At 48.1% G+C, this 11,915-nt stretch overlaps 1 long non-coding RNA gene across 1 annotated transcript; it reads right to left on the reverse strand.

The window, feature by feature from the left end:
* Positions 1-10,918: 10,918 nt before the first annotated feature.
* On the reverse strand, positions 10,919-11,658 carry LOC130284093 (uncharacterized). Its single transcript, XR_008846921.1, has 3 exons — positions 11,387-11,658; positions 11,209-11,258; positions 10,919-11,088 (listed from the first exon to the last, which is right to left on the reverse strand). It is a non-coding gene; the product is annotated as an uncharacterized LOC130284093 (long non-coding RNA).
* Positions 11,659-11,915: the final 257 nt, after the last annotated feature.

Here is an 11,915-nt window from a genome sequence, read left to right on the forward strand (position 1 = left end):
TGGATAGCTAGTGCTACCTACCATAACAAAAAAATGTATTCCCATACTCAGGGCCCGCAGCGATATCAGGAAACCATATATTGACTGAATGACACAGCCTAGAGTTGGCTGAAGCATGAGGAGACCCCAGGGCTTCACCATCCCCCCCCCCCCCCCCCCCAAAAAAAAAAAAAAACACAAGAATTTTTGAAATGTAAAATGAAGATTTTGGATGGCTAGTGCTACTATAAAAACATTTTCAGTCCCAGACCCAGGCCCAGCAGCAGTATCAGTAAACCATACATTGCCTGAATGACACAGCCTGGAGTTGGCTGAAGCATGAGAGACCATTGAAATGTATCATCTTTTTTATTTAAATTTTGAAATTTAACGTTTAACTTCCAAGTTTTAGTGTCCCGGACCCCGGCGTGTGGGTACAAAGGGCCAAATCTAACAAGCCCCCACAGGGCTCATGTGGCCGTGAGATGTAGGCGCAACATCTCCATTGCCCTGACCAGCCATTGTTTCCAACACTTTATGCCAAGGAAAACCATGTGAAGAACAGCGTGACACCGCCATGCCCTGTACACATGGTATGCTGAAGGGCCACTGAGACTTGTCCGGGCAGTGGAGGCTGAGGACATGGTGGAGGATGAGGAGGTGGAGTCGAACACTGTCACGCGACCAACTGCCTGCCTGAGAGCGAGAGCGTGGAGGAGGAAGCGGTGTGACCTGTCCAAGTGGCTGTTGTGACTTTGCAGGAACCACATTTACCCAGTGGGCCATATAAGACATGTATTGTCCCTACCCGTAGTTACAGCTCCACACGTCGGCGGTGCCATGCACTTTTGAACACACGACAGGCTCAAGGACTGGCCCACCTTCTCTTGTACAAACTTATGCAGGGCTGGTACTGCCTTCTTCACAAAGAAATGACGGCTTGGGACTCTCCACCTTGGCTCGGCACAAGCCATAAATTCTCTGAAAGGTGCAGAGTCCACCACTTGATATGGGAGGGACTGCAGCACCAGCAACTTGGACAGGAGCACATTCAACTTCTGCGCCGTTGGATGAGTGGGCGCATACTGCTGTCTCTTGGACATGCCTTTGCCTATGGATTGTAGGCGGAATGGCTGACTACAAGTAGGAGGTGCAGAAGCATCTGTAGCGACAGAAGGAGGGTATGACACACTGCTACTGTCGCCGTCTCCAGGAACCCCTGTTCCACTGGAGGCAGGTGGCCTACGCTGGGCACATTTGGCTCCTGAATTTCCACTTCTGCCATTATGCTGACTGCCAACCATGCTACCACCATGCTGGCTCATCTGCTGCCTCACGGGCAACCTGCAACCCTCTTCTGCTGATGATGATAAAGCCTCCTCTGCACCCGGCTCCCAAGTGCGATCAGCTTCATCATCATCGAGTTCTGTCTGCAAGTCACTAATGTTCTCCTCGGGTTCCTCAAAAGTGTATGATTCAGGGCCCTGAATGCTGGAAACACCACCTCCCACGTCACCCTCCTCATCAATAATTACCCACCTAGCGTAGGAAGCGGCAGATGTCTCCTCCACTTCTTGGCTGTCCAGTAGCTGCTGACTATCGTCTAATACATCTTCCTCAGTGAATAGTGGAGCTGAACCCACTAAAGATAATTCTTTAGGGGTGGGAACAGCATAGGACATAGGCAATGGAAGGACAGGGACTGTCCCCGGGCAATGCCAACTGAGGGTTGTGTCTGAGGAACCCACCAACTGTTGACTGGGGGTGTCAGATGTAACTTGTGATGAAGTGGATGACCGCATAAAACAATCGACGACGACAGATGGGTTGTCAGTAGATACACGACCGGTAGCTGATACCGGGAGCTCAGGCTCTCGCTGCGACTCCTGCTGCCACTCGCCCCTAGTCTGCTGCAACCTCTGTCTGATAAATTTAGGCCTCTGCCACTCCTCTGAGCATGTCCTGGCACTTCTCTGCCTGACATACTTAGTACATATACAAGGGGAGTAAAATATGCTTCACTACACGCCTTTCACTGTATGTGGGCTTGTTGCAGATTAACAGGTTAAAACAAAGTACACTACTTAGATGTAGCTATGTGGTATGCACATATGACAGAAAAAAAGGCTCTATAGTACACTTGGAAAACGTATTTTCGTAAAACACCAACTGGTGATTACTTTTGCCTGGCCTTTCCCAGTATCTAGACTTGTTACAGATTCACAGATACAAAATAGTAGACTGCTTTAATGTAGGTATGTGGTATGCACTTATGAGGGCAGAAAAATGCGCTACAATGAGCCCAAAAACTCTGTAAGTTTTGTAAAACACCAGCCGGTGATTACTTTTGGCCGTCTTTTCACAGTATGTAGGCCCTTGACAGATTAAGAGGTAAAAAATAGTACACTACTTAGATGTACATATGCGGTATGCACTGATGAGGGCAGAAAAATGCACTACAATGAGCCTAAAAACTCTAAGTTTTGTAAAACACCAGCCGGTGAGTAATTTTGCTTGGACTTTGACAGTATGTAGGCCATTGACAGATTAACAGGTACAAAATGGTACACTACTTAGATTTACGTATGTGGTATGAACTGATGAGGGCAGAAAAATGCGCTACAATACGCCAAAAAACTGTGTGGGGGGAGGGGGAGGGTTTTTACACATATACACTGTATTGTTCTTTAAATACACTAACATACATAGTGGTCAGGTGATGGCTAATACGAACAAGGAAACACTATATAGTATTATAATTCAATAGTCACCATCTTTTTGATATATGGAATGGTGATAATACACTAGCACACAATGGGTTAGGCACAATTGGGGTGTTTGGGTGACACTAGTTTAATTGGAGTTCATTATTAATTGGGAAATGGTTATCCTTATTTTGTATAGATTGAGGTTATAGTGATAAGGTATAACCTTCGGGCTAGTGCAATATGTAATATACAATACAGTGGAAAACAATGATATAAATATATTAATAAGATGAATAATTATAATGGTATGAGGTTTTATATTTGTATAATATAATTGTTGCACATGTTTATTAATTTTGCAGACACTTATTGATATTGTTTAGTAATATTTTTTGTATATGGAAATGACAGCATGTATTATTGTCACGATGCCGGCTGGCAGGTAGTGGATCCTCTGTGCCAGAGAGGGATTGGCGTGGACCGTGCTAGTGGATCGGTTCTAAGTCACTACTGGTTTTCACCAGAGCCCGCCGCAAAGCGGGATGGTCTTGCTGCGGCGGTAGTGACCAGGTCGTATCCACTAGCAACGGCTCAACCTCTCTGACTGCTGAAGATAGGCGCGGTACAAGGGAGTAGACAGAAGCAAGGTCGGACGTAGCAGAAGGTCGGGGCAGGCAGCAAGGATCGTAGTCAGGGGCAACGGCAGGAGGTCTGGAACACAGGCTAGGAACACACAAGGAAACGCTTTCACTGGCACAATGGCAACAAGATCCGGCGAGGGAGTGAAGGGGAAGTGAGGTATAAATAGGGAGTGCACAGGTTAACACACTAATTGGAACCACTGCGCCAATCAGCGGCGCAGTGGCCCTTTAAATCGCAGAGACCCGGCGCGCGCGCGCCCTAGGGAGCGGGGCCGCGCGCCGGGACAGGACAGACGGAGAGCGAGTCAGGTACGGGAGCCGGGATGCGCATCGCGAGCGGGCGCTACCCGCATCGCGAATCGCATCCCGGCTGGAGACGGTATCGCAGCGCACCGGGTCAGTGGAGCTGCCCGGAGCGCTGCGGTAGCGAGAGAGAAGCGAGCGCTCCGGGGAGGAGCGGGGACCCGGAGCGCTCGGCGTAACAGTACCCCCCCCCTTGGGTCTCCCCCTCTTCTTAGAGCCTGAGAACCTGAGGAGCAGACTTTTGTCTAGGATGTTGTCCTCAGGTTCCCAGGATCTCTCTTCAGGTCCACAGCCCTCCCAATCCACTAAAAAGAACCTTTTTCCTCTGACCGTCTTGGAGGCCAGTATCTCTTTCACTGAGAAGACGTCAGAAGAACCGGAGACAGGAGTGGGAGAAACTAATTTGGGAGAGAAACGGTTGATGATGAGTGGTTTAAGAAGAGAGACATGAAAGGCATTAGGAATACGGAGAGAAGGAGGAAGAAGAAGTTTGTAAGAGACAGGATTAATTTGGCACAAGACTTTGAAAGGACCAAGATAGCGTGGACCCAGTTTGTAACTGGGGACACGAAAGCGGACATATTTAGCGGAGAGCCATACCTTGTCTCCGGGAGCAAAAATGGGGGGAGCTCTTCTTTTCTTATCGGCAAACTTTTTCATGCGAGATGAAGCCTGTAAAAGAGAATCTTGGGTCTCTTTCCATATGGTGGAAAGATCACGAGTCACTTCATCTACAGCGGGCAAACCAGAGGGCAAGGGAGTAGGGAGGGGGGGAAGAGGGTGACGGCCGTACACCACGAAAAATGGGGATTTGGAGGAAGATTCAGAGACTCTAAAGTTATACGAGAATTCGGCCCATGGTAGAAGATCTGCCCAATCATCCTGGCGGGAGGAAACAAAATGTCGTAAATAATCACCCAAGACCTGGTTAATTCTTTCTACTTGTCCATTGGATTGAGGATGATATGCAGAAGAAAAGTTTAATTTAATCTTGAGTTGTTTACAGAGAGCCCTCCAGAATTTTGACACGAATTGGACGCCTCTATCCGAGACTATCTGTGTGGGCAACCCGTGAAGACGAAAAATGTGTACAAAAAATTGTTTAGCCAACTGAGGCGCTGAAGGAAGACCAGGAAGAGGGATGAAATGTGCCATCTTGGAGAATCGATCAACGACCACCCAAACAACAGTGTTGCCACGGGATGGGGGTAGGTCTGTAATAAAATCCATACCAATCAGAGACCAAGGCTGTTCGGGGACAGGCAGAGGATGAAGAAAACCAGCGGGCTTCTGGCGAGGAGTCTTATCCCGGGCACAGACAGTGCAGGCTCGCACATAGTCCACGACATCCGTCTCCAGAGTCGGCCACCAATAGAAGCGAGAGATGAGTTGCACAGATTTCTTGATGCCCGCATGGCCTGCGAGATGGGAGGAGTGACCCCATTTGAGGATTCCGAGGCGTTGGCGTGGAGTGACGAAGGTCTTCCCTGGAGGAGTTTGCCTGATGGAGGCTGGAGAAGTGGAAATCAGGCAGTCAGGAGGAATGATGTGTTGCGGAGAGAGTTCAACTTCCGAGGCATCCGAGGAACGAGAGAGAGCATCGGCCCTAATGTTCTTATCGGCAGGCCGAAAGTGAATTTCAAAATTAAATCGGGCAAAGAACAGAGACCACCTGGCCTGGCGAGGATTCAGCCGTTGGGCAGACTGGAGATAGGAGAGGTTCTTGTGATCGGTGTAAATAATAACTGGAAATCTTGATCCCTCCAGCAGATGCCTCCATTCCTCAAGTGCTAATTTAATGGCTAGAAGCTCTCGATCCCCGATGGAGTAGTTCCTCTCCGCCGGAGAGAAGGTCCTAGAAAAAAACCCACAAGTAACAGCATGCCCGGAAGAATTTTTTTGTAGAAGGACCGCTCCAGCTCCTACAGAGGAGGCATCAACCTCCAATAGGAAGGGTTTAGATGGGTCAGGTCTGGAGAGCACAGGAGCCGAAGAAAAGGCAGACTTGAGCCGTTTAAAGGCGTCTTCCGCTTGAGGAGGCCAAGACTTGGGATTGGCATTTTTTTTGGTTAAAGCCACGATAGGGGCCACAACGGTAGAAAAATGTGGAATAAATTGCCTGTAATAATTGGCGAACCCCAAAAAACGTTGGATAGCACGGAGTCCGGAGGGGCGTGGCCAATCTAAGACGGCAGAGAGTTTGTCTGGATCCATTTGTAGTCCTTGGCCAGAGACCAAGTATCCTAGGAAAGGAAGAGATTGGCATTCAAACAGACATTTCTCTATCTTGGCATAAAGTTGATTGTCACGAAGTCTCTGAAGAACCATACGGACATGCTGGCGGTGTTCTTCTAGATTGGCAGAAAAAATCAGGATATCGTCCAGATATACAACAACACAGGAGTATAAGAGATCACGAAAAATTTCATTAACAAAGTCTTGGAAGACGGCAGGGGCGTTGCACAGGCCAAAGGGCATGACCAGATACTCAAAGTGTCCATCTCTAGTGTTAAATGCCGTTTTCCATTCATCCCCCTCTCTGATGCGGATGAGATTATAAGCACCTCTTAAGTCCAGTTTGGTAAAGATGTGGGCACCTTGGAGGCGATCAAAGAGTTCAGAGATGAGGGGTAGGGGGTAGCGGTTCTTTACCGTGATTTTATTAAGACCGCGGTAGTCAATGCAAGGACGTAGAGAGCCATCTTTTTTGGACACAAAGAAAAATCCGGCTCCGGCAGGAGAGGAGGATTTACGGATAAAGCCTTTTTTTAAATTTTCCTGGATGTACTCCGACATAGCAAGAGTCTCTGGGGCGGACAGAGGATAGATTCTGCCCCGGGGTGGAGTAGTGCCCGGGAGGAGGTCAATAGGACAATCATAAGGCCTGTGAGGAGGTAGAGTCTCAGCTTGTTTTTTGCAAAAAACATCCGAAAAGTCCATATAGGCCTTAGGGAGACCGGTTACAGGGGGAACCACAGAGTCACGGCAAGGGGTACTGGGAACCGGTTTTAGGCAGTCCTTGAAACAAGAGGGCCCCCAACTCTTGATCTCCCCAGTGGACCAATCCAGGGTTGGGGAATGGAGTTGAAGCCAGGGTAGTCCAAGGAGGATTTCGGAAGTGCAATTGGGGAGGACCAAAAATTCAATCTTCTCGTGATGAGGTCCGATGCACATTAGAAGGGGCTCCGTGCGGAGACGTATGGTACAGTCCAATCTTTCATTGTTTACACAATTGATGTAGAGGGGTCTGGCGAGACTGGTCACTGGGATGTTGAACCTGTTGACGAGAGAGGCCAAAATAAAATTTCCTGCAGATCCGGAATCCAAGAAGGCCATAGTAGAGAAGGAGAAGGCAGAGGCAGATATCCGCACGGGCACAGTAAGACGTGGAGAAGCAGAGTAGACATCAAGGACTGTCTCACCTTTGTGCGGAGTCAGCGTACGTCTTTCCAGGCGGGGAGGACGGATAGGACAATCCTTCAGGAAGTGTTCGGTACTGGCACAGTACAGGCAGAGATTCTCCATGCGGCGTCGTGTCCTCTCTTGAGGTGTCAGGCGAGACCGGTCGACCTGCATAGCCTCCACGGCGGGAGGCACAGGAACGGATTGCAGGGGACCAGAGGAGAGAGGAGCCGGGGAGAAAAAACGCCTTGTGCGAACAAAGTCCATATCCTGGCGGAGCTCCTGACGCCTTTCGGAAAAACGCATGTCAATGCGAGTGGCAAGATGGATGAGTTCATGTAGGTTAGCAGGGATTTCTCGTGCGGCCAGAACATCTTTAATGTTGCTGGATAGGCCTTTTTTAAAGGTCGCGCAGAGGGCCTCATTATTCCAGGATAATTCTGAAGCAAGAGTACGGAATTGTACGGCGTACTCGCCAACGGAAGAATTACCCTGAACCAGGTTCAACAGGGCAGTCTCAGCAGAAGAGGCTCGGGCAGGTTCCTCAAAGACACTTCGAATTTCCGAGAAGAAGGAGTGTATAGAGGCAGTGACGGGGTCATTGCGGTCCCAGAGCGGTGTGGCCCATGACAGAGCTTTTCCAGACAAAAGGCTGACTACGAAAGCCACCTTAGACCTTTCAGTAGGAAACTGGTTCGACATCATCTCCAAGTGCAGGGAACATTGGGAAAGAAAGCCACGGCACAATTTAGAGTCCCCATCAAATTTATCCGGCAAGGATAGTCGTAGACCAGAAGCGGCCACTCGCTGCGGAGGAGGTGCAGGAGCTGGCGGAGGAGATGATTGCTGAAGCTGTGGTAGTAGCTGCTGTAGCATCACGGTCAGTTGAGACAGCTGTTGGCCTTGTTGCGCTATCTGTTGTGACTGCTGGGCGACCACCGTGGTGAGGTCGGCGACAACTGGCAGAGGGACTTCAGCGGGATCCATGGCCGGATCTACTGTCACGATGCCGGCTGGCAGGTAGTGGATCCTCTGTGCCAGAGAGGGATTGGCGTGGACCGTGCTAGTGGACCGGTTCTAAGTTACTACTGGTGTTCACCAGAGCCCGCCGCAAAGCGGGATGGTCTTGCTGCGGCGGTAGTGACCAGGTCGTATCCACTAGCAACGGCTCAACCTCTCTGACTGCTGAAGATAGGCGCGGTACAAGGGAGTAGACAGAAGCAAGGTCGGACGTAGCAGAAGGTCGGGGCAGGCAGCAAGGATCGTAGTCAGGGGCAACGGCAGGAGGTCTGGAACACAGGCTAGGAACACACAAGGAAACGCTTTCACTGGCACAATGGCAACAAGATCCGGCGAGGGAGTGAAGGGGAAGTGAGGTATAAATAGGGAGTGCACAGGTGAACACACTAATTGGAACCACTGCGCCAATCAGCGGCGCAGTGGCCCTTTAAATCGCAGAGACCCGGCGCGCGCGCGCCCTAGGGAGCGGGGCCGCGCGCGCCGGGACAGGACAGACGGAGAGCGAGTCAGGTACGGGAGCCGGGATGCGCATCGCGAGCGGGCGCTACCCGCATCGCGAATCGCATCCCGGCTGGAGACGGTATCGCAGCGCACCGGGTCAGTGGAGCTGCCCGGAGCGCTGCGGTAGCGAGAGAGAAGCGAGCGCTCCGGGGAGGAGCGGGGACCCGGAGCGCTCGGCGTAACAATTATATGTTAATTAATAATACATTTTTAGGCTTTATTGATATTATGGTTATTGTTTTTTTCATTTTATATGGAGGGGACACTATCTAGGATATACTAGTAAGGGACCCCTATGTTGTAGGGTAATAGTAATGAATGATGCCATGGGAGCCACCTGTATGCCAAAATATTTTTAGTATTTAGAACATTTGAATTGAAATTTTATTGTGTATTTAAAACTAACTTTATTTAGATGTCCGATCCCGGTGCGCACACGTCGATGTTCTGGGCGGAAGCCCGAGCCCTGAGTGTCTAGTAAGGGCGGAAGCCATCATGGTCACATGACGGCTGAAACCTGTTGACACCGCGAGGTCGGGCTTCCGATTCCGGTGATCGGCGTGTGCGCGGATAGGAGGGTGCAGGACATAAATACCTGGTAAGCAGAACAAATTTACCTCCTGACGAAGTGGGTTAGCCCACAAAACGACATCCGTTGAGGGTGCACAGGGTCCCCAAATGGCCGCTGGCAATATGCTGGGAGCAGGTAATGCATTATAAAGTTTATGTCATGACTATGTAATGAATGTGATTGCAGCATTACCGGGAATTGTATACATACGGAGGATGATCTATGGTTTCATATGTATATTGCCTATTTAATTATTCATGTTATTGAGGCAGGGGACACTGTTGCCAATTGGGGTGTATGTTTTTTATGGGTTAGGGGCGTCTGTCCTTTTATGAGTTGTTTTGATATTGTGTAATCTGAATTATATGATCTTGGATTATATTTTTTTGGTAGCAAGTATTGGTTATATAATCATGGTAGTGGTTGCTATCCAACCTACGTTAAAGTGTTTCTTATATATATAAATTTTAGCTTATTGTGTGTGGGATTTAGGTGGAATAGGGGCGTGGCAGAAGATTGACGAGCTGCAGAGACTAGTAGGGGCCCTTGCTTTTTTTTGGTCCGTGGGCCCGAGTGTTGTCAGTCCGCTCCTGGTAGGGGGTGTAATTAAGGGGGGGGGGAGGAGGGGGTAAATAAAGGGGGGGAGGGGGCTGTAATTAGTGGGGTGTGCGGGTGGGAGTGTGTGCCAAACAAAGGGTCCGCCCCGGGTGCCAAATGCTCTAGGTACGCCCCTGGTGCCAGGGGTAGCGACCTGGGTGCCGCCTGCCACAGCAAGACCATCCCACTTTGCGGTGGGCTCTGGTGAAAACCAGAGGCACCTTAGACTCCGCTCCCTGGCACGGTTCACGTCGTCATCCACACAGGCCCAGGGGATCAGCCACCTGCCGTGACCCTTACACTAACTTCTGTGTGGGGGCACTATTAGGGGGCAAACTACTCTGCCAGAGCACTACTGTGAGGGAAACTACAGTGTAGGGGGCATTTTTGGGGGTAGACATCTGTGTGGCCACTATTGGGGGCAAACTACTGTATGGGGACACTACAGTGTGGGGCACACTTTTAAAGAAGCACTATTATTGTGTGGGGCAATACTACAATAGAAAGGTTGTATAAGTGTAGCATTAAGTGCAGAGCCTAAAACGCTTGTCTGACAGATTCTGCGGAAACAAGTCACAGCTGGAAGACATCGCCATCTAGGCCGGAAGAAAATAAAAAGTAAATGAATCAGAGAAGACGTCACCTGTATGTCACTTGGATGTAACTGCACTATATGGTCACTGTATGGGAATAATGTTGGTTTGTATATAATGTTTGGTATTCAGTATCTGTATGACTGTATTATTCAGTCATTGAAGGGTGGGAATATGTGATCAGGGTGTCCCCTATAAAGAGTTATCATTGGTAATATTGGTCTTGGGTAATACTGAATCTACATTTAAATGTGCCTGTATATATATTTAAGATTTCTTTAGGGAAAAGTTCAGCTCTTCTGTTCAGGCTTATTAAAATTCACATCCTTGTTATAGATAAATTGTGCAAGACACCATTGCTGTCAAATATTATAACGCAGTATATGATAGTAATGGCTCGGCTTTTCACTTGGTAATGGTGGTGGTGGTGGTGGTGGGGGGGGGACCCAGACGCTATGACTTCATGGAGCCCCGAAATTACTGATGGCGGCCCTGCCTCTAAGGGTTAACAATGATGTTATCCATTCTCTTCATGATAATTTTGATAATGCTCTTGGTAATTTTTCTGATAAAAATATTCACGGCAAAGATTTTTTCATTTTATGATTTTATGTAATAGTTTACATGGCATAAACTGTAAGAAAGATGGAATCTTCTCCTGGTGTTTCCTCCTCAGCCCGCCACTGAATAGACCCAATCAATGATTTCTTCCTCCTTGATCTCGTAATATGGATCCTCAAAAGAATTTTTCACTGGATCTTCCGCTGGATTCTCTGTAGGAAAAAAATGTTTCCATTAAATGATTGTATAGTTTTAATAATATAATTCTACATGAGACGGGTGATATATATATATATATATATATACTGTTCAGGTAATGCACCAAGACTCACCCGGGTCAGGCTCTCTCTCCCTCTTCTCTCTCCACTCAGTATATTTATGCCTATAAAGAAATGGAGAAGATGTTATAAAGAAGACTCTGTACTATACAGGAACCACAGGGTCCATAATGGCCGATTCACATTACAGAGAAAAGACAACTAGAAGATATAAATGATGACAATAACTTACCAGATGTAACTCCCCAAACATCCCAGAAACAATAAGCCAAACAGCTCAAACTCTGCAATAGTCAGCGCCATTCTCTCTCCTCCTCTCTCCTCTTCTACAACCCTCAAAGGACTCAGCCGGCCGGTCAGCCTGTATATACCCGGCTCAGTATCGTTACATCATCGTGATGTCATAATGACAACTAGAAGCTGCCTACAGAAGTATGGAAGGAAAATGTCTGCAGCAATGATAAATACCTTTAGATATATAAATTATTGTTATGTTCTAATAGATTCCTGTTATATAACCCAAAATGATTTAATTCTACACACAGGCCCAGATTTATCAAACTTTGGGAGAGAAAAAATGGAGCAATTTTCCCACAGCGACCAATCACCGCTCAGCTAACGAGCTCTGATAAAGTGAAAGCTGAGCTGTGATTGGTCGCTGTGGGAAAATCACTAAATTTTCTTCTCTCCCAAAGTTTGATAAATCTGGGTCATAGTGTAATAAAATATGATATAAATATCACATACATATAATTATTTTA

This window comes from Hyla sarda, chromosome 8 (assembly GCF_029499605.1).
Source record: "Hyla sarda isolate aHylSar1 chromosome 8, aHylSar1.hap1, whole genome shotgun sequence".
Taxonomy (NCBI): Eukaryota; Metazoa; Chordata; class Amphibia; order Anura; family Hylidae; genus Hyla; species Hyla sarda.